Here is a 26,924-nt window from a genome sequence, read left to right as displayed (position 1 = left end):
GCCTGAGTCACACATTTCTCCAGGCTGACAGAACTGTTATTATTCTTACACTTTTGGACACATGTGACCACATTGTAGATCACATTTATTCTCCAATATGCTTAGGAATTTGTACTACCTGCACTTTACTTATGTCATTTTGGAGCTATTTCCATGCTGAATTCCATAGAATGGGGTGTAGACCCATTTAAACTGTTCCTATTAATAACTACCAGTCATTTCCAGTCACTTAAATGCAAGAATATTTGCTTTTTTCAATTAGTTTTTTTGAAATAAGCAAAGAAAGAAAGTTTTTTTTGGTTTTTTGTTTGGTTTTTTTTTTGTTTGGTTGGTTTTTTTTTTTTTTTTTTTTTTTTTTTTGTTTTTTTTTTTTCCCAAAGAGGATCCCAATCACAGAGTAGTTTGGGCTGGAAGGGACCTTAAACACCATCTAGTCCCAACTCCCCTGCTATGGGCAGGGACCCCTTTCACTAGAAATTTCAAATTTTAAATAACATTTAATATAACCTTTATTTTCTTTCTGATGGAAACAAGGTGAAACTGGAGCAGATCCCAAATGATGTCCCATGAGAAGAATCAGACTGTCTCTCAAAAGTGATTCAAGCACTTAAGTGCTTTGTGCCTCAGTTTCCTCATTTGCAGAGTAGAAATACCAATGGCAGGGGTTTGGAGACATCCAAGCAAAGGCCAAATTTGTATTTATGCAGGAGAGGAGACTCATTTAACCCCAGCTGTGACTCAATATCCTTTGGAGATGGGGGAGGAGAGCACAGAGCCTTCCCTCCCCACTCAGGAAGGGCACAGCACCCTGAGCCAAGTGCACTCCTCCTGCTCTGCCAGTTCTGGTTTTGATTTTACCCAGAGCGTTCCTAATTTCCTTGATTAGTGCAGCTGAAATCCAGCTGGGAGCCCCTTCTGCTCCCCTCATGCAATGACAGGACTGAAATCTCTGCTGGTCGGGTTTTTCCAGCCTAATGGTCCCTCTTGAAATCACCTCTTGACTTCTGGCAGTGACAAGAGCTTTGTAAATCCTTTGTCCCTGGGATCCAAGCAGAACTCACTTCCCTAAACCTTTAGATTTATAACAAAGGTCTTCACATCTCTGCAAAATTCAGCGCCTTCCACAACAAGCTGCACATTCTAATTCTTCATGAACATCAAGTTTCTGGCCCTGGACTGCAACTGCAGATGTAGAAACAATTGCAACAACAAAGAAAACCCCAAAACAAAACCAGAAAAAAAGGAAAAAGACCATTGTCTCTTCCATGCAGGCTTATTCGACATCTACCCATGCTAAATGATTATAGAGTGAGTGAGTCCTCTTAAATCAAGCACAATTTTTCTCAGGTATTCATTTTTAGGAGACTACAGTAAGAAAATGATGGCATAATTTGACTGTTTGGGCCTGAATGCTGTTTAATGCCTTTGAAATGAAGGAGGTAGTGAAAGAAAGTTTCTGGGAGGCAAAAAATAAGAAAACAATAGGAAAAACTGATTAATATTGTCATGACAAAATAGCTCACTTCAGGGGACAACAATCTGGGTTGATGTACTGTGTGTACCAGAAGCTGAAAAGATTTGTGGAGCTTGGGAATTCAGTTGCTGCTTTTTCTGGAGTGATTTTCATATCCTTCTTCTCCCCCACCCCTAGTCAGGAAATGAAGTTCATTCAGGGGTTTGGAAACTGAGGTGCTGCCTGCTGAAGCAATTTGTGTGGTAATATTTGTAAAATCCTGGTTGGATGGGGCTTGGAAAAACCTGGGACAGTGGAAGGTGTTCCTGCCCATGGCAGAGGTTGGAACTGGATGTTCTTTAAGGTCACTTCCAACCCAAATCATTCTGTCATTCTATGATTAAATTTTTGATGTGAAGAAGAAATTTTGCCTTGACTGCCTTTTTCTATTTTTCTTAATCTGTTTCTTCATGGTCAGTCGACCAAAAATCAGGGGCTTGATTCTGTCCAACAGACAAAAAAAAGGAACAATCAATTAGGCAAAGCACTGCAAATGAGGTGGCCAGGACCAAGGGTGAGGCTCAGGCAGTAGATGGTCCTGCTTTGGAGACATTTGAACTCCTTTGAGTTCTCCAGGAGAGTTTCAGAGGCACCTGAACTCAGAGGCCTCAGTCTGTAACCTGCCACAGCATCAGGCACAGCAAATGGAATTGAGGATGGGTGATCACCTTGAGGTTCTTTGACTTCTTGGTTTGTTGTCTCTTTTCTTCCTTGACATAATGTTGTTGGCTTTGCTGAGGGGTTCAGGCAGTATCAGACCAGACTTCTTCTTCTGCAATGACAAAACTCATAGAAGTGAAAAATGAAATATTTTCCTGCTTATGCTTTTTTTTTTTTTTTTATTGCTCTTTTTTGTTTTTCCCTCTAAAAGAAGAATAAAGCATTGAAGGGGAAAAAAGAAAAACTGCCTCCAAGCCAGGACACTGTAGAAGCTGATATCCTTAAGCAGATTAATGAACCCTTGGGTCAAATTTTAAACCTTCCCTGCAGGTGGTGACCATTTTCAGAGCCTCCACCTTGCAGCCTCATCCTTTTACAACCAGCTCTTCCCTCTTTAACCTGAAATTTTTATTTCAAACCTTTACCCATTAAAGATCAAAATGAAAAAGCAAAATCAAAGTGAGTCATTCTTGTGAAATGACTAATGTGATTAGTGCTATTCTAAAGAAGAGGTGGTGGAGCTGCAGTTTTGATCTCTCCCTACTTTGGGAGCCACAGACATACTGAACAACAGACTTAAAGATCTCATGCTCTTGGGCAATGGGCTTTGCCTTTTGAAGTGCTTCCTTTGCTTCCTTATTTTCCCTCTCTTCCCTCTTTTCTCTCCTTTTTTTTTTTTTTTTTTTTTTTTTTTTCCCTTTTGTGGGCAGGAACACCAGAGAAAACCAGCCTAGGTTTTTTCACAGTCTGTAACTGATCTCTGAGCAGGGATGGTCCCCACAGTTTGCAGTGTGACCACCAGGATCAGGACTGTGTTTTGAGCCGTTGGTTTGTGTTGAATGTGGTGATAACCCTTCCCTAAGTCCCAAGGTGCTTTATGGGTATAAAAGGGCAAGATCTGTTTCACAGCTGGGATGTCTGAGGTGCAGGGAGGTTCAGAAACCACTTAATTTAGGACAGTAAGTAATGGAGCTAGGAATGAATATTCACATCTCCAGGCTTCCATGCACTTATTTTGGAAACGAAGTTAAAAAATATAAAATGCACGAGAAAACAATAGAATCATAAAATATCCCAGCCACCACCACCATCCCCATCTGCCAACCCTGCTCAGTGCAGAATAAAACCACTTTTTTTCTTATTGCTCCCCGGAGTGCTGTTTTTCATCAGCCTTGCTGAACTTTTCTCCTGTTTTTCTCAGTGTTAATCACAATGGTGGTGGCTCTAAACTGTACTTTAGGGGCTAAAATCTGTGCTTTGCCAGGACGTTTGTGTTCACAGCATTGAACTCTGTGAAATTCTCTGAAAGAAAGTGATCAATGCAAGTGTTGATTAACTAATTAGTAAAGACTTCAGTTGTTAATCTAGGAATCTTCCTGAATCGAGGTCAGTGCAGGATAGAGTCACAGCATCAGGTCCTGTTCTTGTGGGGAGAGGAAATGAGAGGAGCTCCTCTGATTTGAGGTGTTTATAGGGCTCTGAGTTAGTTCTTGAGCATCCCTTTATAGCCAGCCTAGAGAAAGGGATACTCCTACAGCAAATCACTCATCTCACCACCCTTAGACACCTAAAATCCACACTGTGATTCTCTGCATTGTAAATTCCTGTTAGAGCTATTTCAATTGCCACCTCACATGTGGACACTGGCACTACCTAAATTAAAAATTTAGAAGGAAAGTGAATTCCAAATGAAATTATTTTGTCTGCACAGCTGGATGTGGCAATCAGTGCCTGTGGTTTAGTTGTTATGGTGGTGTTTGGTCAAAGGTTGGAGTTGATGATCATGGAGGTCTTATCCAACCTTAAGGGTTTTGTGATTCTCCGATTTATTTCTTGGTTTGTTAAAAATATTTTCTTTTCTCTGACTTGATGTAATTTCTATACATGTCTTTACATCTGGATGGAGAAGCAATTACAAGAAATAAAGGCTGAAGAGAGAAAAGGGTTGGATGGAACATAAAAAGATCATCTAGTCCAAGTCCTGGCCCTATACAGGACAGTTCCAAAAATCAGACAAAGTCTCAGACACACTCCCTGAGTCTGAGAGTGCTGTCCAAACACCCACTGGGCCTTGGGGCCATGATCACTGTCCTGGGCTGTGAGATAAAGGACCTTGGTTTGCTTCAAATTTCATTTTGGTGCAGAGGGTCCAAAGCACGTGAAATGGAAATCAGTAAGGCAGCACTGCGCAGGAATGCAAATGAAGATGATGGCAAAATCCTGTAATTACTGACTCTCAAGGAAAAAAAATGACCGATGAACTTAGTCATTACCAATTATCTGCATGACAGTTGTCTCCTAGAGATCCTGCACTGGACTCACAGGGCAGGCCCTGTCCATAGTGACAAAAAGAAGGTTTGTACCTTGAAGACCTTATTCAGCCTTGTACCAGAATGAGAACTGGCTGAAGAATCCACTTTTTTTCAGCACAACACAGGCAGCTTTGTGTCCTTTTTGCTGTTTATTGCTGTGAAGGAGGGTCCTGTATTGAAGGTAAGAGCTTGGTGGTACGTGTTTCCCTCTGCATGTTATATTTTGCTAACGTGGTTTTCTCCTTGATTCCAACAAAGTGGAACAGATCAAACCCAGAGTTTTATAAGGACAAAGTGTCAGGCAGAATTTCAGCAGTGGAATACACGTTAAGTACACCTTACAAAGCCTCTCTTTAGACTAAAAGTTAAAAATAAGGCAGCAGAAGTACTGGTGTCCAGAGCTCACTGTTTCCACCATCAACCTCCCAGTTTTATAGGAGTTATAAATCAGCTTTGAAAAGTTTCTCCAGGCTAAATTTTGGAAGAGAAGGTCGCAGGCAAGACTTGGTTTACTAAAACTCATTAAAAATGGTTTGATGTTTTAAATTACACTGAAGCAAGAGAGGAAAAATTCTATTTCTGTGGCTTTCAGCATTTCCTCCCCCACCATCCCATCCAATTTGAATTAAAATGTGTCTGAGGAACTATGCTGTGGTGCCACTTTCTTTTCTTGTGGTGTTGCCATCAAGTCTTTCTGTGGGTAAAGCAGTCCCTTTCTAATCTCCAGAATGTGCAGCTCAGCTGCTGAACACAGTTGGAAAACATTTCCATTTCAGAAGTGGTTTTTTGCTTTGAAAACTTTGTAAAATCTGTGGCAACTTAATTCATCTGAGACCAGCTGAACACCCATCTGTTTCTCTCTGCTGACCTCAGTGGACACTGGGAGAAGCAGTGTAAGAAACAAAAGTGACTCCTTTGGATGGTTTTTCATTGCAGTTATGATATGCGTGGCTGGAAACGGGAAAGGCAGATGGAATTTTGCTAAAAGAGACCCAAATGGAAAGAATCCACCATAAGCATCCATTCCCAGTGAAAGGCTCTACATTAATTATTGCCACTCAGAGCAGGGATCTTGGAGACCTTGCAGAAACAGTAATTAGGAAGTGCTTGCAGCCAGCAGAGGTCTTAGGGATCATTAGGATGGGAATGGAGATCCAAACCACCACCACAACCCTCCTTGAATTCTCATCTCTCATGTCTCCTGAGACTTATTTCAGAATGGATAATTCACCTCAAAAGAAGGGGAGAAAACCACGCAAAGGTGGCAAAGATGGTCAGAGGTGTGTAACAGCTTCTGCAATAAGGAAAAATCCTATAAAATAGTTCCTTTCACTTAGCAACAACCAGGATGGACATGATCAGACACACAGAAAACAATGACATTGAAAAAGTGAGCAGGGAATCATTACTCTTTCTTTCTTGAAATACAGAGAATAGGAGACATCCAATTCAATCATCAGGCAAGCAGCTCAAAACAAACAAAGTGAAACAGTATTTCATATGGAGCATAATTAAATAACCCCAGAAAGCCATGGAAATTTAAATGATTGTGCTCAAAAGCTGACAAGACTTTTTCAAGGAGTACATGTAAGTTTGGAACCATTAACTGCAGTGGCGAGTCCTTATGCCACTGTCTGCCTGAAGGATTTAGCAGGGAAAAGATTTCACTATAAATGTCTTGTTAGTTATCCACTTTTCCTGAAGATTTGCCACTGGATAATATCAGAGGTAAGGAATTAGCTTTGATGAATTTTCTATCTCACTCTACACAGTTGTTTATAGATTCTTTTCTCACTTTATTTTTGGGTTTATAAATTCCAGCCCTGGAAAAATGTGTTTGATTAATTAAGTTTTATAGCCTGTGGGAGGGGAAGTCTGTTCTGAAAAGCTTAAGAAAGCACATAAATCTACAAAAGAATGTCCAGCTGAGAGAGACTGTAGAGATGGGGAGGGTCAATTTTCAGCAATAATTGTGGCTGGATGCATCCAGTTATTGATCCACTTCACCCTCATCCTGCATCTTTTTAGGAGATTCTACATCCACACTTAAATCTGCAACTGTCCTTGCTGCTGAATTGTTGAGGTGATAAATGTGAGCAGCTGGTACATTCCTGTCACAAAATAAGGCAACACATCCCTTCATGTTGCCTTTGGGAGCAGGATGGAGCCCAGGGTCACACATTTCATAACCCATTATTGCTGCTGGAAACCAGAAGCAGTTTGTTCATCAGGTGTGACAAGGCTCTAAATTGCTTTTCAGCATTGTTAATGCCACAACTGCAGGATTCTTGTGATTATCGAGGAATTGCAGTTTTCACTTAGGAAAAAGAAATTTAGGGATGAGATTCAGCCTCATGAACAGATGTAAATTGTGATATCACAGGATGGTTTGGGTTGGAAGGGACCTTCAAGACCATCCAGTTCCACGTCTTGCCATGGGCAGGGACACCTTCCACTGGACCAGGTTGCTCCAAGCCTTGTCCAATCTGGGGCACTTCCAGGGATGGGGCAGCCACAGCTTCTCATTATCCCAAGTCCCTCTCCAGCTCTCCTGGAACCCCTTTAGGCCCTGCAAGGGGCTCTGAGCTCTCCCTGGAGCCTTCTCCTCTCCAGGTGAGCACCCCCAGCTCTCCCAGCCTGGCTCCAGCCTGGAGCATCTCCACGGCCTCCTCTGGACTCACTTCAGCAGCTCCATATCGTGGGATGCTTAGTCTGGGATTCCCCACAGTCAATGAAATCATGGAATCAGTGAGTCCTTACAGATTCTACCTCGTGAGGCTGCTGGAGTTGTTTTTTCTCTAGGCAGTGACTAAACCAGATCTCAGCTAGACCTCAAAATCCCAGAAAGATGGAGATAGCAGAGATAAAACCTACCTTAAAATTTATTTATTTCCAATGAAAGGCTGCTAAAAATTAGCCAGAAAGATAAAATACAATTTAAATCACCACGTAAAATAACAAGACATAGAACTAATCATAAATCTTTGGAGGTTTTTTTTAAATTTTGAAGCCATTTAGCTCTGTCCAACACACCTGATTACCTTTGTGAAGACATATCAGGAAAAAGAAAGTCCCTATAAAAAGAGAAGCTCAGAGGTGCTGGGAATTAATTGTTTGTGGCAGTTTGCCTGTTTTTCACACTGTGTTAACAAGAGACTCTTGTTCCAGAGCACAGGTACCTTGGGAGTTTCTTTATTGGTTCAAAAGGTTTACTGAGACCAAGTTATGAGTTGTTCTTTGAGTCCCATCACAGGTTATTGCTTTTTCTTAGAACACCAAATTGTGTAACATAACGAAGTTTTTGAAAAATTCTCTGCTTCCACCTAGGAAGGAACTGCTGTTCTCATAGTAACTGAAGAAAAGCCTGAAGAAATAAGCTGGCAATTACATCAATTCTCAGACATACACAGAAGGAATATCAGATTTATCTGTTCCAGAAACTTCCTGCAATAGGGGCCAAGCTTTGGGCTGGTAATACCTTCAAAATGCATTTATCTTTCTAAACATTCCTTAGACATTCTTTTAAAATATTTTTCAATAGGTAGGATCCATAACAACAATTTCTGAAGGCTTGGATTAAGTGTGGAGGCAAATAAGAGAACACCCAAATCCCTGCTGTGATTCAGCAGGTTTGGCTTTGTTAAAATGCCCCTGTCCAATCTTGCAGAGGACCAAGGCAGATGCACTTTATCAATACAGGACTTTATCTGTGAGATGTTATCATCTGCTTAACTTAATGCATTAAAAGCAGTCAGGTTCATGAATTTAATCTTCAGAGATAGTGAGTTTTCCTTCTGAAAATCCTTCCCTTACATAAAATCAAGAGTAGTCTTAAAGAATATCAATTCCCTGTTAAGATTTGAAGCTTGTTTTTCTGTTGGGGTTTTTAGAAGAGAAATAGCCACCTTTAAGATCCTCACTGACATGTACATATTTTGAACTGGTTACCATAATCAAGATCAGCAGTAGAACACAATCTTGAGAGACAAAAGGAGCTGTTTAACCCACCTGAAATGCCTTGTTCTTCTGAGGAATGAAATTGTACTTCAGGGGCTTCTTTTTTTTATTTTTTTTCCCTAAGAAACAGCCAGATAGTACACATAAAACTCAAGCAACTTTTGTTGGGTTTTTTTTTTTTCCCAGCAGAAATTCTCATTAGAAAAATTGGTTTAGACCAGTTCAACAAAACATTCTCCTAAAATTAAACACTTGAACATATCTCTTGATGTGGATTTGGCTTCTTATTTAAAAGTACAAACTTAAATTGCTTTCAAAAAAAAAAAAAAAGAGCCCTTCAACACATCAGAATTTCAAACCATTTTGTGAGAATTTTGGTTGGAGTTGGACACTGTCAGGCACTTTGCTCGTTGCATTTAGAGCAGAGTGAAGAGCTTTACCATGGTGTTGACAACACCAGCTTAAGCCTGTTTGCTTTTGTTCTAAATACTACTGGGCTTTTTTGTCCTAAACCATTGCAAAGTCAAAGTAATGAATGGGTAGACAAGAGCATTTTATGGCCTTTTGTTTTTGCAGAGAGAGAGAAAAGTATTATCTGTCTGTATTGTGTGTAATAGTTGCTGTGCACCCAAGCAATAATTACTAAAAGATGCAGCCAAATATCAATATGACCTGAAATGCTTCACTGCATCCTGCTGCAGCTCATGCTTTATAAACCACATTCATGAAGGTTGAAGACTGAAGAATCCAAGTGGTGCTTGTGTGAGTGCTCCCCAGGGAAAGTTCATTCCTGGCTGGAAGTGCTGCCAGCACTGGTGATCACATCCAGCCAGGGTGAAACTCCTCACCATGGAGGTGTTTGACACCTCAGAATCAGCCAGGGGATGGCTCTGAGAAGAGTGGGACATTGAACAGGCAACTAAAACATTTTCACAGCCCTAAAATGACTGCACAGTACTCCACTAGCTCATGGTTAAGCAGTGGGATGCACAAACAGCAATCTGAGCTGTGACAAAGTTAATGCCTGACACAGGAATTAACAATTTTCATTCTTTACCTCATTGGTAGACACCTAAATGTCCCCCAGGTGGAATTGTGGATCCTGTAAATGCACATCTGTTGACTCTGAGCTGGCCAAGAGGCCTCTGGAAGTTCCCTGAGGGCCACCCAGAGCCCATAGATCATGGGCTGAAAACCACAGGCAGCTACCAGAACCTGAATAAACGCAGGACAGAAATCAAAATGAAGTTTCCAAACTCAAGAAGTCCACGGCTGTGTGTCAGAGCCTTCCAAGAGAAGAAATGGCACTGATCCTACTTGGCTTCCAAGCTTCACTGATTTATGAATGAGATGGTAAAAGCCCTAAGAGTTTAATTTTAGGACTGCTTTATGTTTTCTGGTATGTGTCCCCGGGGGAAAAAAAAATGCTCAGAAAGAGAAGCCTTTTAAAATTTAGCTGGAATTTTTGATCATTTAACAGTCCTAGAAATAATTTTTCAAGCTGCTGATCATTTCTGTGGGGAAAACGTTAGATAAAACCAGAGACTTTGTGCATGGTCCCACATTTGGAGCTGCCTCATAGTTAAAATTGGTGGATATTTGACAGCAAGTTTGAGCTCCTGTATTTCCATACTGGGCATATGGGCACGTGCAATAATTCTGATGATTTTAGAAAGTGTTGGTCACTGCACTGATTCTGTTCATGAGTTCCCCAGTTTTCTTCCATAGAGGTCTTCAGTGCATGCAATACCACAACTGTCATTTCTAGGGTGTATTTACCAGTTTTATACCCTGAGATATTTGAATACAGTCCACAATAGGTCCAGCTTAAATTACAAACTGCTGACTTTAACAAAATCAAGATATGTTGGAAGATTTTGTGAAGGGTTGAAAGCACCAGACCTAATATTCATTGAAAAATCTTCACCTATTCTCCAAGACCGGGTGGCTGAACATGGTTTGATCTTAGTGTCACTTATATTTTGAGGTAAAACCAGATTATCTGCAATAATTCTGAGTGTGACTGACCTAACCCATTCAATTGTACACGTGAAGTGACTTGACAATGGCATGTCCAGGGTCACACTCCCTGTGAAGATCCAACTTCTTTTAGATCCATTAAGAAAAAATGTAAATTCATCCATAAAATCATAGGATCAAGGAATTATAGAATATCCTGAGTTGAAGGGACCCACAGGGATCATTGAGCCCAACTCCTGTAGCTTTGCAATTTCTTTTCAACATATTAATTGTTGAAACAATTGTTAAAAGTCAATTTAGTTAAGCAAGCCCATTTTTAACATATGTAATACATTATTTTCAGGCTATCCTTCTGCTGGCTTGAACCTTGCTGCAGTTTTAAATTAAAACAGCCTGGAAGGAGGCTTTTTGCCTGAATCCTTTTTCTGTTGAAGGCAATGGCAGAAGTCCACTCTCTTCAAGGGGAATAAGATCTGGCACTAGTGAAGGTGTTTGCCTAAAGTGCCTTTGCCTGAGCATCACTTTCTTGGGATGTGATCCCTGTATTGCAGACAGTTTGGATCTCTTCTTAAGGATATGTCCATTCTTAAGTACAATGTGCAAGCTTTATGCTTCCATTACGTGCCTAAATTGTTGATGATGACAGCCAAGCCCAGCTCTGCTTCACAGAACTAACTTCTCTTACTTTTTTACTGACTGAACTGGTGTTGAGGCACACAGAGGTGCCACACAAGGCCTGAGCTCCTGGAAAACCTATGCTATCTTTGAGGCAGATTGATGCAATGCAATGCAGTGCAACACTTAATTTTGAGCCAGAAAGGGCAATTCCTGTTCTCTCTAAATATCAAATATTCCTATTTAGCCTTTAGGACATATTTCTGCTTCACCAGAGACAAGTGCTTTTCCTTCTCTTCTTCCACCTGTGCTAAGCAGCAGGAAAAAATTCTTTCTTCAAAGATTCTCCCTTTATCCTCTTGGCATGAACACAAGCAGGAAGCAGGAAACTGCTTCCTTGCAAAATATCTGATAAACTGGCACTTAGAGCCTGACAGTGGAAAGACACAGCTTTTTATTTCCTTGGACTGAGGTGGAAATTAAAGTTATGTTAGCTGTCTCCTGGGGTATTGATCACAGCCCTGCTGCCTTTGGAAGGCTGCTGAGGTGCACTTTTTGCACAGATGACCTCAGCGAGAAGTGTCCTCAAGCAGAGCCCCTGTGCAGCCTCAAGGGTTGCTGGATTCCTGTGGAGGGAGCTGTGGCTTGCAGCCTGCTGGCTGAGATGTTTAGAAAGGAAGAGGGAGGAAGGTTGATTTTCCTTCTGCTTTTCCTCTCTGTTTCTTTATCCTAATAATTGTCTTTGTCAAAATTTCTGGAGAAAATTAGGAATTAAGTGACTGAAGCGGTTTGCTGCTCTTTAGGTCCACAATAATGCAGCCCATGGAGGTTTGTCCTCAGCCATGGAAGAGACAGGTTGAAATGCAGACAAAATGCTTACCTGGCTGTAAGATGTCACAGGAACACATGAAAAGAGTGGGACTGATGGAAGGGGTCTCCACGGGAGGGCTTGTCCCTCTTTCCCCAGACTAGGACAATTTTTTCCATACCATTTAAGATTTGATCTCCTTCATTCTACAGAAGTATCCTGCAGTGGTGTTTTCACTCTATCCCTCAATGCTGCTGTCCTACAGACACTCTGGGTCTCAGCCTCCACTTCCTTCAGCTCCACAGCTCACCCAACAGCTTGATCCCTCTCACTCCTCCTTTCTGGATTCCCTCCAACTGGACCATATTTTCTTTCAGCTGTGGTGTCCATGACTGGACACAGTGTTCAGTGGAGCTGCAAGTCCAGTTTATGCCTCCCTGAGGGTTTTTGTCTCGGCAAGAGCCTTTCTCATCTCTAAGTCCTTCACTAATCCTGGCGTTCCAGCCAAGAGACAAAGTGTTTGCTTAGAGAACAGCAGCATGCAAATGTTTAAAATGTTTAGCACAGCTTTGCTCTGGATGAAGGGAGATTAGAATTTTTTTTTTTAAAGTTTTGGGTCACTAGGACAACTAAATAGAGGGGTCATTTAAGCTGGCATTAATCAGATCAGAATCCCCCACCCACTCAGGTGCAAACCTGGCTCCACCTCTGCCCTCTCCCTTTTGCAAGGCACAGGGATATATTCCCTGTCTTGGGGTGGGGAGCTGCAACGTGCTGAGGTGTGAAATGAGGGGCTGCACTCAGAGATGGGCTCCCCATGCTGGACATTATAACCTCAAATGCGCGCTGAACACTTCGGGAGCTTTTGAAGGATTTGGTTTGGAACAGCTCCTTGAAGCTGGTCAACAGGTAGAGATTTATTAATGTTTCCCTGTGCAGTTTTTTTTTTTTTTTCATTTGTTCTTTGGTGTATGTGTCATTCAAAGCAAAATTTTGTCAAAATTAAAAGCACTGACCAGATTTCAGTCTTATTTGCTAAAAGCTTTACTGTATCTAGTCATGATTTTAAAGGCTAATGTGTAAACAGGAAAAAACAAATAGATTGAAAAGCCCAAAAAAACCCCAAAAAACAAAACAACAACAACGACAAAAAAAAACCAAACAAAAAACCCCAAAAAACACCACCAAAAAAAAAAAAACAACCCAGGGAGAGTTTAGAGAGGAAATAACAGAATTTTGTGAGATTTTCCTTGCATTTTACTGCAATATTTGAACTGTCTCCCTGTGACTGACACTCACCTTGCATCTCCAGTGTGTATGGCAGGCTGCAGGCTCCAAGCTGAATCCTGTCTGATAGTTTCAATTTCTGTGCGCTCAGGACCAATGGAATCAGACTTCATAAGAGGCAAACGTTTGCTCACAGATGAAATTTCCCTGCTTTCCATGACTGAGATTTTCTAATCTGAGCAGTTTTATTTAAGCAATTATGTACAAATATTCAAGGAGATGATTTCAAGAGCAATGACTCTGTGAGGGCTGTTTCTCTAAAAATGCCCTACAAACCCCTCATTCACAAGCTGCTGATTCATGGGCAATTAATATCAGATATACAAATATTAATAATTTCTCTGCAATTGTATTTCTTAGGGAATAGAAAACCAGAAAAACCCTCTGAAAACCAGGGGTGATTTTACTCACACCTTAAATTTAAACCTGGGTTTGACAATAATGATAATATCCATATCAGACATACACATGTCCAGATCAGCTGCCCATGTCATGGAAAAGATAATGTCTTGTCAAGGGAAGAATTTAAAGGCTCTAGATCAGCTTCTGAATTTGTATAACACTTTGGGAAGCATGCCAAATCTGTAATGTAAGCCTGGCCTTTTTAAAGCCCACTGAATTGTATTATTAACCTTGGAGTAAAAGAAGAGAGGGCCATTTTCAAATTTTATTTTGATAATTATCATGCACAAGCGATAGAAAGCAAACAGCAACCTTCCCCTGGACACCTACTCCTCATTTGCACATTCTAATTACTTACATTTGCATACACATATGAAAACACGGTGCTTTCCCCATTAGTGCTGATCACATTCCTCATTAAGTTAAGTAAATACCCCCAAAATACCAACACAGTTGTAGCTGAATTTGACATTATTTTACACAGACTAACAGCCAATGCATTCTTCTGTTTTTTGGTTATCTTGGACAGTAATTTTAAAGAAAAAAAACAACAGCTACAAGGTTTGATACTAGAAATAAATGAAAATGTGTGTCTTGGTTAGAAAAAAGATGTGACTGCTAAGGAAGGCAGGAGCCTTCCTTGAAATGGAGAATTTAAACCCCCTCCCGCCAAGTTATAATTTTGAAATGAAGGGGCTCTCAGGCAAAGATATGGGAAAAGCAATGACAGTTCTTTATTAAGAAAAATAAAAATAAAATTAAAATAAAAATGCGGTAATACAAAATAACACTGATGGAGTCAGAACAGGAGCTGACCCCCTGTGGGTCAGGGTGGTGGCAGCAGTGCCATTCCATGGTGGCTCAGCCCTCCTGCAGGGCCAGCTGTGGTTCTGCTGGAGCAGGGATCCTGCACAAGGCTGGAGTTTTCCTCTGGAGCTCCAGGGCTGCTGGAGATGGGCCTGCTCTCCCTCTGGGAATGCAGTGAGAAGAAAGCTGCTCCTCTGGGAATGCAGTGGGCAAAGGCTGCTGTGCTGTTCCCAGGGTCAGATTGTATCCAGGCAGGAATGCTTGGCTCCTCCCCTGAGCAGAGCATCTCCTAGTGGGATGATGGAATTTGATCAGCCATGCAGGGACACTCACTGGCCATTAACAGAAGATCATTAATAATTCAATGGCCCATGAACAGCAGAGATCTCCTGGAGGGAGGATTGGTTGTGGAAGAGCTAAAGAAAACTGCCCAATGAGCAGCAGATAACTGCCCCACCTCTGGCAGATGGTGACAGAATACATACCCCTGGCCATATCTTGCATTTGCAATCTAAAACACCTGTGGCTGGGTCACCTCCTGACTCTGTTCTGGTTTTGGTCGGCAGTTGTCAGGTGCTAGAGAGCTGAGCAGCTGCTGGCACAGGCTGCTCATCTTCACTCAGCTGAAACAGCATTTCCTCCCTGTGAGTCCTGGATCCAGCTCTGGGCAGCCCTTGAATCACTGCTGCATCACCATGGGCTCAGCAGATCCCTCTGCTCCAAACACAGAGAGAGTTTGGAGGGGAGGGTGGGAATAAACACATTACATTCCTGCCTGGTAGTTAGAATGGGTATTGCATGATTGTAGGGGTTATTTTGTGGGTGGGATTTTGGTGGAGCTGGTTAGGGAGCGTGGAGATTGCTTTTTAAAAAGTGCTGTGAATTCATTCAGGCCACCATTGGAGCCTCTTGCTGGCATAAAACTTCAGCTCAGAATATAAGGGATGAATGGTCATGACACCAGGATGAATATTTAGCTTAAACCCAGAGTTTACATTACAACAGTAATACCTGAATCACAGAACTGTAGTTTAGCTTGGGTTGGAAGAGATGCTAAAAACCACCTAGTTGGAGGTTGGAACCCACAAATGTGCTGCATGCTGTGACATAGCTCAGTGCTGGGCTGGTTTGGATTCTCAAAGACATGAGCTCTACAGCAATCCCAGTGTTCTCCTGCCCTGCCTTGAGCTTACATCTGCTCTGCATCAGCAGAGCAAAGCAAAGCAGGCACAGAATCCTGATCCCTGCTCTGGGAACACAGCCCTTCTTCCAGGTGTACTGCTGTAAGTACAGGAGTGCTGGCATACAGATGTCAATTTGCTGAAACCCTTCAGTATTTCAGTGAAGAGACGGACAAGCTCATTTTTCCTCAAGGAAAAGCTGTCAGTGGGGAAGCTGAGAGGTGCCCTCCAAACATGGTGGAGTTTAAAGGATGCTTTAATAATCTACAAGAGACAGAGAGCACGGGAAAAGGGGAATTTGCAGGTAACTACTGTGGTTTCCAAGGCAGGAGAAATTCTGACAAAAGGAGCTTTCCAAGCTGTATGAACAACAGAGGAAATTCAATGTTGAGATGCAAAAATGATGCATAGTATCTTGAAATACTCAAATGTTTATTTTATACAGCTGGCTATGGAAATTCTACATTGTTTCAGCTCTAGTAGATCTGTGAGTCATTATAAATAACTTAATGAAAGTGTTTACTGTGGAGGCAAGGTCAGTGGAACAGAATTGTAAGTGTGAAATGAAAACCACAATGGGGAATAATAAAGAAAATGATACAAACCTGTGTAAATCAAAATGCTTTTTCACCTTGAATGCCATGTGCAATTCCAGGCACCTAAACTCAAAAGTGGACACAGGAGAAATGGAATTGATTTTGTGATTTGTAGCAACAACTATTCAAAAATGAGATCATTCATCTTAGATAGGAAAAAATTATCCACACCATTAAAAATATGTATAAACAAATAAGCTATAGAGACGGTGTAGCTGCAGAGCTCTGTTTAGCACTTTCTTATTTCTTTAGAAAAAAATACTATTTCCTGAAATAGGCAATTTTTTTTTATTTTTTTTTTATTAAACAGGAATGAGGAGTAATTTTTGCAGTAAAATCATAATTAGCCTTTGGACTGCATTGCTACATCATATTGTGGTGATCATAAAAACTTAAAGATGCTGTTCAATAGCAGGCAACAACCTGGGATTCCTGAGGTTTGTGTCCTAAATCACTCCTCTTTCCTGGCCAAATTGCCACCTCTCCCACCTGCTGGACTAAGGAGGTGGCCTGTGTCCCAGGCAGGACACACACACTGATGAGTTAATAGGTATTTCTCTGAGGGATGAGATCAACATGTTAAAACCTTCTGTCTTTCTTCTTTCTTCCTAAAGGCTGGTGGAACTTGACAGCTCAGAGACTTCTCTGGTTGAAACTGAGAAAGATGTTCAAAAGGGAAAGAGATAGAAAGGTTATCAGATCAAAAGAAATGAGGATAAAAGAGCCCTGCTTGTCCCTAGAGAAATGTAATTTGCTCTAGGCTGCAGTTCAATTTTCATCCTGGAGCAGCTTCTAAGGAGCCTGATCCCAGAATGCCACCAGGTCTGGGGAATTGCAAAGGATTCTGTGAGTGTTTCCGGGGTTGGCTGAGCACTGAAGTTGGACAATGTTGGAGCCAGGAATGTGCCACTGGTGAGGGTGGCTCTTCCCGTCCCCCCGGCCAGCTCCAAGGGTGGAGGGGCAGGATGGAGCTGGGGAGAGGCAGGGCTGGATGCAGAGGCAGAGGAGCAGGAGGTTTGCTGGGGGAGAGCCAGGGCTGAAGCCCAAATTTGACACAGCAGAACTTGAAAAAGTTGCAGAGCAGCTTGATCAGGAACCTTTGCCAATCTATTTCTGTTTGCTGGAAAGGTTATGCATCAAGCAAGGCTTTTTACTTCCTCCCTAGCTGCAAGAGATACATTCCCTAGTAATTGTGGATATTTACTTTATAACCAGATAAGCCTTTTATTTTCTCTGACATTTTCCCTGAGAAATAAGGATGTCTTGTTTCTGATACTCCTTTTTCAGCTTGCAGCACTAAAAGAGCAGATGCTGCTTCAAGAGAGTGAAGAGTGAGTGCTTCCAACCCAACATCACCTACCTGGCATCAAACAAAACTGTGTGCAGGAATAAAATGTCTCCAAGAGATATTTTGTTGTCCCTACACAGTTTGGAAAATAAAATACCTTCTGCCATCACATGCAGCTAGAGATTCTTCAAAGTCAGGAAGTGCAATAAAAAGCAACATTTTTTGAGCTGTGCAGCATCCTGTGCAAATAGCCCAGATTTTATTTGTACCCTGCTGCTGCTGCTGCCAGAGAGCAGTGGTGGAAGATTCAGTTGTACATTTTGATCTCTGCATCATCTAGTTTGCCTCAAAAACTTTTCTATTAATGCTCCTGAAGCCTACAGTGAAACAAATTCAGGGGATGACTCTGCAAGTCCAAGTCGTAACTTCTTGATCTGCCTTTACTTTTGGGAGCCAGCAAAAGATCAGGTGCTCAGGTTTTGAGAAGGAGATACTGTGGGGCTCCAGAGAGAACAGATTCCATGAAAAATCCCACTTGTTACCACTGGGATAAATTTAAAGGTGTCTCTTGTCTCTGCTCTTCCTGAGTATCTATACAATATCTGTAAACTCACTGAGACATTCCTTTTGTGGGATGTACATGGAAAAACCTACAGAGATGAGTGAGGTTTACTAAGAGGTTTACTTTATTTGCGCCTTATTCAAGGGAGACAAAGTAGCAAAGTGGGAGGTGTAGAAATGCATCCTCAAAATTCCAATTTTTTTTTTTTGTAGTTTTAGGAAATGTATGTGTGCGCCAAAGTATCTCCTTGTTCTTCTGATGTTTTTATCAGATCCATGCAAAATGCAGTTGATTCCAGCCTTGAAATGCAAATTCGTCTTACACTGCTCTTGCTGCCAGTAGGAAGACTAAAAATACATATGTAATGATGTTCCTGGAACGTTTTCAAATGCCTTTAGATGATGATTCCAGGGTTTTTTTTCCCCTGCTATCCAAAATAGTGTTAATTTCTCAGGCTCATTTTGGCCAAAATGTATGGACTTGTATTTAAATTCAAAATTCCTCTGAGAATAAAATAACTCAGCTATTAGAAGAACTTTGCCAAGTAGGTAGGTCACCAAAACGGAGCCTGAAACAAAAAATAAAATTAGGCTTTGCCAATTTATTATGCATACATCTGGTTTTGTGATTTTCTTGTTACTTTCAAAATTCTTTGCAGTATTAGAATCCCAAAGCAGCCCACAAGCCTGGTAATTCAGGAAGGCTTATAATTGAGGCAGGTCTATTTAATTTCGTTAACAGAGAAAAATGAGAGAAGCAACAAAAAAGAAGCATAATCATCATAACCAAAGGCAGTTGTTACAAAGGCTTCTGACTAATGCCAACAGCAATTTTTGAAAGTGGGGACATTTTAAGGCTGATGCCTAAAAATATGGGTTTAGGAAGTCATACATAAGTGACTATTTAAAGCGTCAGAGTCAGGGAAATATTCCTGCTAAAACCATATTTTAAAACTGTCCTGAGTGGAGGTAGAATTAGATTGATTTCGACATAAAATTCTTTAAAGAGTCTCCATGCTCCTGTGTTTTTAAAATGGGAACCAGGAGCACTCAGACCTCCTGAAACACAGGCATTTTAGAGATTTTGATCACTCAAGTCTAGAAGGACAAGATGGGACATTTTGAGTTGGCTTCAATGTCAGATCTTTAAATACAGATGTGCTTGTGAGATCCATCTTATTGAACTCCAAGCATCCAGTGTGGATATTTTGCTTGGATTTGGTTGTCCACTTTGCTTCCAGGCAATGGAGAGAAGAAGGGATTAATCATCTTATCCTGGAGCACTTTTCTAAAGCTGGTCACATGAATCTTCCCCTCCAAGGGCACATTCCTCTCTCAGGAGTGTGGGATGGGTGTTGACACCACAGATGTCTGAAATTTGAAGTTACATCTTGTCCTGGATACTAAAATCCAGGCACCATCCTGTGAACATTTTGCTTCAGTCTTTCTCCTTCCCTTCACCACCTTTAACATATGATACAGCAATGTCCCTTTAATGATTTCTTTTCCACAGGGCTCAGAGGTGGAAGAGATTTATGCTGCTTGGTAAATTTAACTTCATACTCGGTGCAATAAAGAATGTGAAGGTGCACTTAAAGAGTTATAAAAAAATCTTGGCTCTCAAACCATAAAATTTCCACAATGTGGGTATTTCAGGTGTCTTATTGCTGAATGTGCTCAAAGAAGCCTGAATGGGCATTGGTGATGGGAAGTCAGTATCAGGAATGTGGTAAATCAATGTGTTGTCTGGATAGCAGGGTGAGGTTAAATATCCCAAGCAATGATATCAGAAAGTGTTTTGAGAGATAACCACGTAGGAAATTCTGGAGAAAGAGGCTTTAAGGTAAAGCTAATAAAAGATAACGTGGCTGAGCTGGAGTGATTCAAGGTGAAATTCAATTCCCAGAAAATTCTTGGTGCTTTGACGAGAGCACATTTTGCTATTGTATCTACAGCTCCTAAACAGGCATGGCAGTATCAATCAGACTTAGAACGAAATATAGTTTGATAATTAGCTGCAGAAAAGGATTTGAAATTATACAGAGCATCAAGAAAGAAAGTAAATAACTGAAATGCTTGGCAAAATTACGTGTGTTTAATGAGAATCAACTTAGCTTCATTTCAAATTGCTGTAGAGACTTAAGGTCATTTCAGTCATCAGACAGTGATGATTTATTCCCTAGAAACTAATAGGCACACTCCAAACCTAAATAGAAATGAAGGATTTGCAGCATATTACAATATTCTATGTTGGCACTGAGCGAGAAGCCTTCCTGAATGAAAGCAAATGACTTTTTGTAGCTGTAGCATGGTAATTGCTTGAAGAACAACAACAAAAATCCCAACAAAAAAAACCAGCAAGCTATTTCTGAAATACAATGCACCAACAAAATAAGAAATGGAATTGAATGAGAAAAAAATATATCTACTGAGGACAAAATCAGACAGCAAGGAGAATTTATAGCCCTGTGCTAATTTCCTACTATCAGACACTGAGCTGGGTGGGAAAATGGCAGAAAAGAACCTTATCTAATAGATGTGGCAAAAGTGATGGGTTTGAAAGATGACAATCTTTATCTGAGCCCATAACAAAGATTCATATTCATAGAGCCAAATGTTAAACTTTCTCGTGCAAATGAAGAGTTTGCACCTAATATATTTAGAAATTAGAATCAGGAAGAGGTTCTCCTCCCATCTCATCCCCTACAGCTTTTTGGAATAAACTAAATGGCTTTACTGTGCTTGGGAAATCAGGTAAGTGCCTGCTGAGGCTGTTTGCTCATTTACTCCCATCACCAAGCTAAAAGACTTGTAAATGTGTTTGTAAACAGTGAGTTATGGGGTTCTGAGTTTGCTGTGCTGCAGGATTATGCAGGTCACGTAGTCCTGTACATTTACTGCTGCAGGTTTTCAAACCAAACACGAGCAGGGTTTGTGAGGGGAAGGGGAGGCCCATGTGCTGCACAGAGATGGGGTCAGTGCTTCACTGGCTGACAGTCTGCCCTTTAAAATACAGAGTAGCAGGGAATGAAGCAGCTTTACCAGGATTTAAACCTCAGCCTTTTACTTAACAGCATAAATCTAATTTGGTCTGTTTTGCTTAAGCTTCTGAAAAGCTCAGGAACACCAAGGGGATGCCTGAGCTGCAGCTTAGGGGTCTCCTGGACTCTGTGTTGCATTAGGGTCAGCCTAGGCATCATATTCAATATTTCCTACCTTGATCTGTGGCAGTGTCCGACTGAAAGCTCCTAGCAGACCAAAAATCAGTGCAGTCAAAACTGAATTTTTATTCCTTTCCCTACCAAACATCCACTCACTCGAGATCTTCAGACATAGGCAACTTGTGTGCTCTGCTCTGTCTCTCTGCTGGGTGGATTTGGCTTGACTCTGACTCATCTCTGAGCAGTCCTGGCATAGCCAGATCTAAGCTATATATAATTTTCGGTGATGCAATGACTTCAGGATTGAGGAACTCTCTTGGTCAGGTCATTCTCATCTCACACCCTCCTTTGCTCTTTCCCCTGAGAGCCTCTTCTTCATCCATGTAAATCCTTTTCAAATAGAGGTGAAATGACTGTTCCTGTAGTTCATCATTTAAGGGAATAAGGCACTTTCCTCCCCTTTTTTTGCATTCCTTCATTGGAAATCTGCAGAGAATTCAGCACAAAACACTTGGGCACTTTCACAGACCCCCACAGCCTTTAGCAACCCTTCTGATGGACTCCTGCTTTCCTTATGCTTCCCAGTCAAAGAATCTGTGTGTATTGCAGAAATGTCATGGTTTTATCATCAAAAACTGATGGCCAAAACTGCAGGAGAAACATATCCACTGCTTGTCTTAGGGATGGATGTCTGAAGTGTTTGGTAAGACCATTTAACACTGAAATATTTACTGTGTAAAAGGAAAGCCCTGCTAGCAATGTTGTGATGGGAGAATTGGATGCTAACACATTACTTTATATAGCAAAGAATTATAAATGCAGCAATGAAAAACAAAATCAGATACTGGCCTGGAGTCTGGGCCTGATGCAACCCTATTTGGGTTATTAATAAATCCCATCACCATGTCTATTAGGGCACAAAGAACTGCAGCTCAGGACTGAGCTTGAGAGGGGAAGCAGAACTCACCTGCCTCCTGTCCTTCACATAAATATAGATGATGAAATCAATTATACAAGAACTAGACTCCTTGCTGGCTCAATTCTCTCCTAGCAAGGAATCACAGAAGTTTCCAGAAGTTCATTTCTTCCTGAACTCCTCAGAAGCTGGGACAACACTTTATCTAAAGGAGATTGCTGACCTCCTCCTTCATGTCTGAAACCTTGAATAATAAAATAAATAAAATAAATTCACTCACCCAGGATGTGTGATTACTTCTGCACTGACATATTGCTTGAAGCATCCTGCTGTCTTAATTACAGACCAATCCTTGCACCTATAAGGATATCACACATTTATTTTGCAAGGTGAATATCACTATATATTTTTTTTCCTCTGATTTGTGAGGAAAAAATTCCAGCCAAGTGTAGCTTGCTTCTGGCTAGCCAGTGTTATAATGGTGAGAAAAAGTATGAAAGGAAGGAAAAAAAGTGTCAGCTTCAGGTAAGATGAAGGCTGAGATTGGTGTGATCTTTTTGGCCATGAACTGGTTAAAAGACAGGAGTGCAGAGCCTCCTGGCAAGGCAGTGAAACAGATGGACAACTTTGCCCAAAGTAGGACTCCTGTCAAAGAGGGAAGTGCTGGAGAATCTTTCATGAAAGAGATATAAATGAATATTCCAGGAAACCAGATTTGGGCTGTAGCTTTAACTGGTGCAAAGCGGAGTTCATGGAGAACTGAACTGGGGTGGGGGCTGGACCTTTTGCACTTTTCCTATCTTTCCACTAAATGAAGTGGTGGAGAAAAAAAAAAAAAAACCAGTGTTGCCCCTACCCAGGTGTGTGAACAGCAAATTATCTGCAGAGATAAGTCAGGAGTCAGGGGAGAGCAGAGAGAAGATATTCCGTATGGAGGGTATGCAGCAGGATGAACCAGGACACTAGAGGACACTTTGCATTTGTATTCCCAGCCTTAAATAAAACATTTTCTGCTAAAAAAAACATTTCAAGAAGACAACCCAAAGCCAGACTGGCTGCAAATCAGTGAGGTAACCACAGGGCAGCCCGTTAGAAATGTTGGGGCCACCTTTGCCTCTCCTTGGGCAAGGTGAGGCAGCTCTTTTTCACCCCTAGTCTGGATGTGCAGCTGGCAGCCAGTTTTTGTGCTTCCACTGCATTCAAGGCATGCAGAAACATCCCCTCCCATGCCATACAGTCTTTTATTGCTCCTGGGCTGCTAAAGGATTATCCGTAATTCAGGTGATTTGCAGAGAATTCCAGTAACAGTCTCTCACTGAGCCCTGTGCAAGAGATAACGATGAAAATGTATTTCAGACTGGAAAAAAGCTTCCTATCTCTTACCCAGTCAAAAGTAATTCCACAGCAGCAAGGTACTGTACTCTGAGATGGATTTTAATCTGCCTTACACCAGTTGAAATTAGAGAAACTTCAGGTGGAATCAGTAGAGTTGTGGTAACATAAATCAAATCCTTTTTCAGCTCTGCATGTAGAGAGAGATTTTTTTTTCCAAATAAAGGAGGATTGAAAGGCAGAGTTCTCTTTCCCTACATATCTCTTCCCTGAATGTACTGATGAATTTCAGGTGGAATGAGTTAAGACAGGGCTGTGCACAAAGGGGATCAAGTAATGTTGACAAGAAGTAGCTGGTGACAACAGCAGTTAATACCAAGGAGGCTGAGAGAGGATTTAGTGGTTATGGCACAATTACACAGACTACTGGAGAGAAGGTAGAGTCAGCCAGCAAGGAGGCAGGAGGCAAAGAGTCAGCAAAAGACAAAAGGAATGAAAGAAGCAGCTTAGTCACTAGGAGAGTAAAACCACTTAGAGGTGTTTGTGCCTTCACCCGTGTGCTTGGCTGAGGCGGCAGCACAAGAGGCTGTGCCACGACAGGAGAATGGAGCTCTGTAGGTGGGAAGGGTATTTATTTACCATGTTCTATACAGCCAGGCAGTTTCATGGCCCCCTCACCACCACTTTGACCTTGGCACTCTCAGCACACCAGTGGATCAGCTGGTGAAGGATTTGTCTCCTGTCCCCGTGGTGGTGACCAGTCCTGTGACTCTGCCGCTCCCTTTCTACTCCTAATACCACACAGAAACTTCGTGCTGTAATTTACTCCTCCAGCCTGTGTCAGGAGATTGCTTTTCATAATGTCAGTGGCATTTTCAAAGAGCAAAGCAACAGATTTTTGCAGGATGCAGCTGCCACGTCCTGAGCAGGCGCCCAGATGCCATCGCCAGCCAGGCAACAAGGTGTTAGGAGCATTGATGTACTGACATGGAGCAGGAAAAAAAAGAATTTCTAAGTGGTTTTGAACTCCTTGGAGCACTCCTTTAGCCAACAGATTCAAAGAATTGGAGACAACAAGCACAAAACTCTGCTGAATAGGGATGAAAGAAGCATGGATTCAATGTTTTCACCCAGCTGAGTGCATCAAGCTGCAGCTCTCTGACTGAACCAGGGGGTTCTGGCACTGAGGAACTGCAGACAAAAAGGTCTCTGAAGCCCTGGCCCTGCTGACCAGCACACACTCACAGAGGGGACAGGCTGCCAGCTCCAGGCATATGTTCTGCCCAGAGCATTGATAATTTTCATCTCTCTTTTTAACCATCCAGAGGCCAAGACCCCCCTAGAGTTTGGTATTTATCAGCACTAAAGAGTAAAATTTTACTTTTTAATAAGGAAAAGCAGGTGGAGGCTGCAAAGCTGTGGCTTTTATCAACAGAACATCTTTTTTTCTTACTTACTTGTTTGCTTAAATGTGAGTATTTAGGGAGTACTACAAAAGAGGAGCTCATCCATGTGTACCCAGCTGTCTTTTGCACACAGAACAGTTTGGAAGATTTTACCTTGCAAGAACAAATACTCACCTCTTTTAACTGAATAAGAGTATTCTTTACCTTCATTATGAATTTTTTTTTTTTTTCAGCATGGAGATTTCAAACATACAACACCAAGAGTGACACTGAAAGAGGTTTAAAAGGGAGGACAATAAGCCAGTTTAGCAGAGAGAGAGAAAAACAACCTTCACCTCCTTTTTGTCTCCCTCTTTTTAACACATGCCTACTGCCCCAAAACTTGTTCTGGCAGCTGGGGACCAGGAAGATAAATCTGGGCACGTGGATTTCCACCAATAACCTTTGATCCTCAGCCCCATCCCTTGTCCTGGTCAGGGTGCAGCCATCACTGTGGCCATGCAGGTTTTTAGGATTGTGGCCACAGTGACCCTGAGGCTATTCCTACTGGCAGCAAGCTGCAGAACAGCCCCAGCAGAGCTGAGGATGAGGCTCCTGGATGTGGTCATGTAATGGTTTACATTTGGCACGAGTTCCCCTCAGCTCGGAGCAAAGCTGTGCCAGAAGAGTGGAGGGAGCTGCGCTGCATTTAAATGAGAGCCTGAAAAGAACTCAGAGCTGCTCAGATGGCAAAGACATCTGCATCAACATCCTCAGCCCAAGAATATAAAAGGCACAGATCTCCAAGTGCCAAGGCGCAGTGTTAAGTTCACCAATGGCATGCAAAAATCAAGACAATACAGTCTTGGCTACTGATCTGTTGAATCTGTTACCAAAAGGAGCCCAAAAGGAAAAAAAAAACCACCCCGAGAAACCATTCAGCACAGATGACTTCAATGAGACTCTCCCCATCTCCTGCAGCAAGTTCATTTCCCACAGAAAATAATTGACAGAGAATGGCAGTTGCAACCCTTGTGTGCTTGTGTGTGTGTGAGAGAGAGAGACTGTCTCTGTATCTCAAAGCATATTTTTATGAGATTCTGGAAAGAAGCTGGTCTGGGATAATTGTTGCTGGAGACACTGAGAGGCTCTGAAAGCACCAGCAGGCATTTTTGACTAAACCCAAGAAATTCTTAAAATGTAAAACACAGTGTGACAGGGAGGAAAAAAAAAAAGAGAAGAAAAGAAAAAAGAAACCCCACTAACCTCCCCCAAACCCAAACTCTGCAGTTGTGAAGCCAAAGGAGCCCTCTGAAGACAGACAGTGAAGTCGACTCCCTGCAACGGAGAGTTCTTGCAATCAGAGAACACACAAGTGAGAATTTCTTCTTTCCTCATGACCTGGAAAAAAAGTCTTTGATATTCTGGAGAGAATTAGGGAAAAAAAAATTGAAAGTGAGTGAACTTCACTAACAGCCTTCTCCCCATCCCTGCCCCTTGGCAAAAGGATATTTTCTGACAGAGTGCTCTCCTGTTTGAAGATGCTTTTTTCCTGCTATTAACTGGTTTTCTGGAAGTTTCCTATCTCATTTCTGAAGGCTTATCTGTCTGATTTATTCATATTCCTTAATGTCCAGAGTTTTACCTTATAGACAACAACAAAATTAATTGTGTGGCTGGGAAAGAGGCCTGGAAATATGTGATGCTTGAGAGGGCCAACACAGAGAGAAGATCTGTAGTAATATTTTAAAAATAGCAACTTAAATCCATAATGCATTTTGCCCAACTGCTTCTGGTAGGTTATTACTTAGCTGGAAAATTCAGAAGTAAGTAACTAACAGGAGTTCTCTCGCCCAGGAGAAAGATACCTCCGCCCTCAGATATTTTCCTCTGCCTCAGAAGCTACCAAAAAGGAGATATATCCATATCAACAAAATCCTTTGCCTTATCTTATGAAATATAGGTAGATTTAAATCTTTTCTCTGCAGCACTTAGCAAGTGAGCCTTATGTGCAGTGTGGGGAGCAGAGCAGCCCTTTTCCTACATGGATTAGCACACAGGAAATTTTCTCTTTTTTATCATTCTTCCCATATAGTTATGTTTGAGGTCCCCTTCCATGCTGAGTGGGTAGAAGACACCCTGAGAATGGGAACGCCTCACTCC

Source organism: Motacilla alba, chromosome 4 (assembly GCF_015832195.1).
Source record: "Motacilla alba alba isolate MOTALB_02 chromosome 4, Motacilla_alba_V1.0_pri, whole genome shotgun sequence".
Lineage (NCBI taxonomy): Eukaryota > Metazoa > Chordata > Aves > Passeriformes > Motacillidae > Motacilla > Motacilla alba.
The sequence above is the reverse complement of the archived record's forward strand: the minus strand, read 5'-3'. Positions refer to the sequence as shown.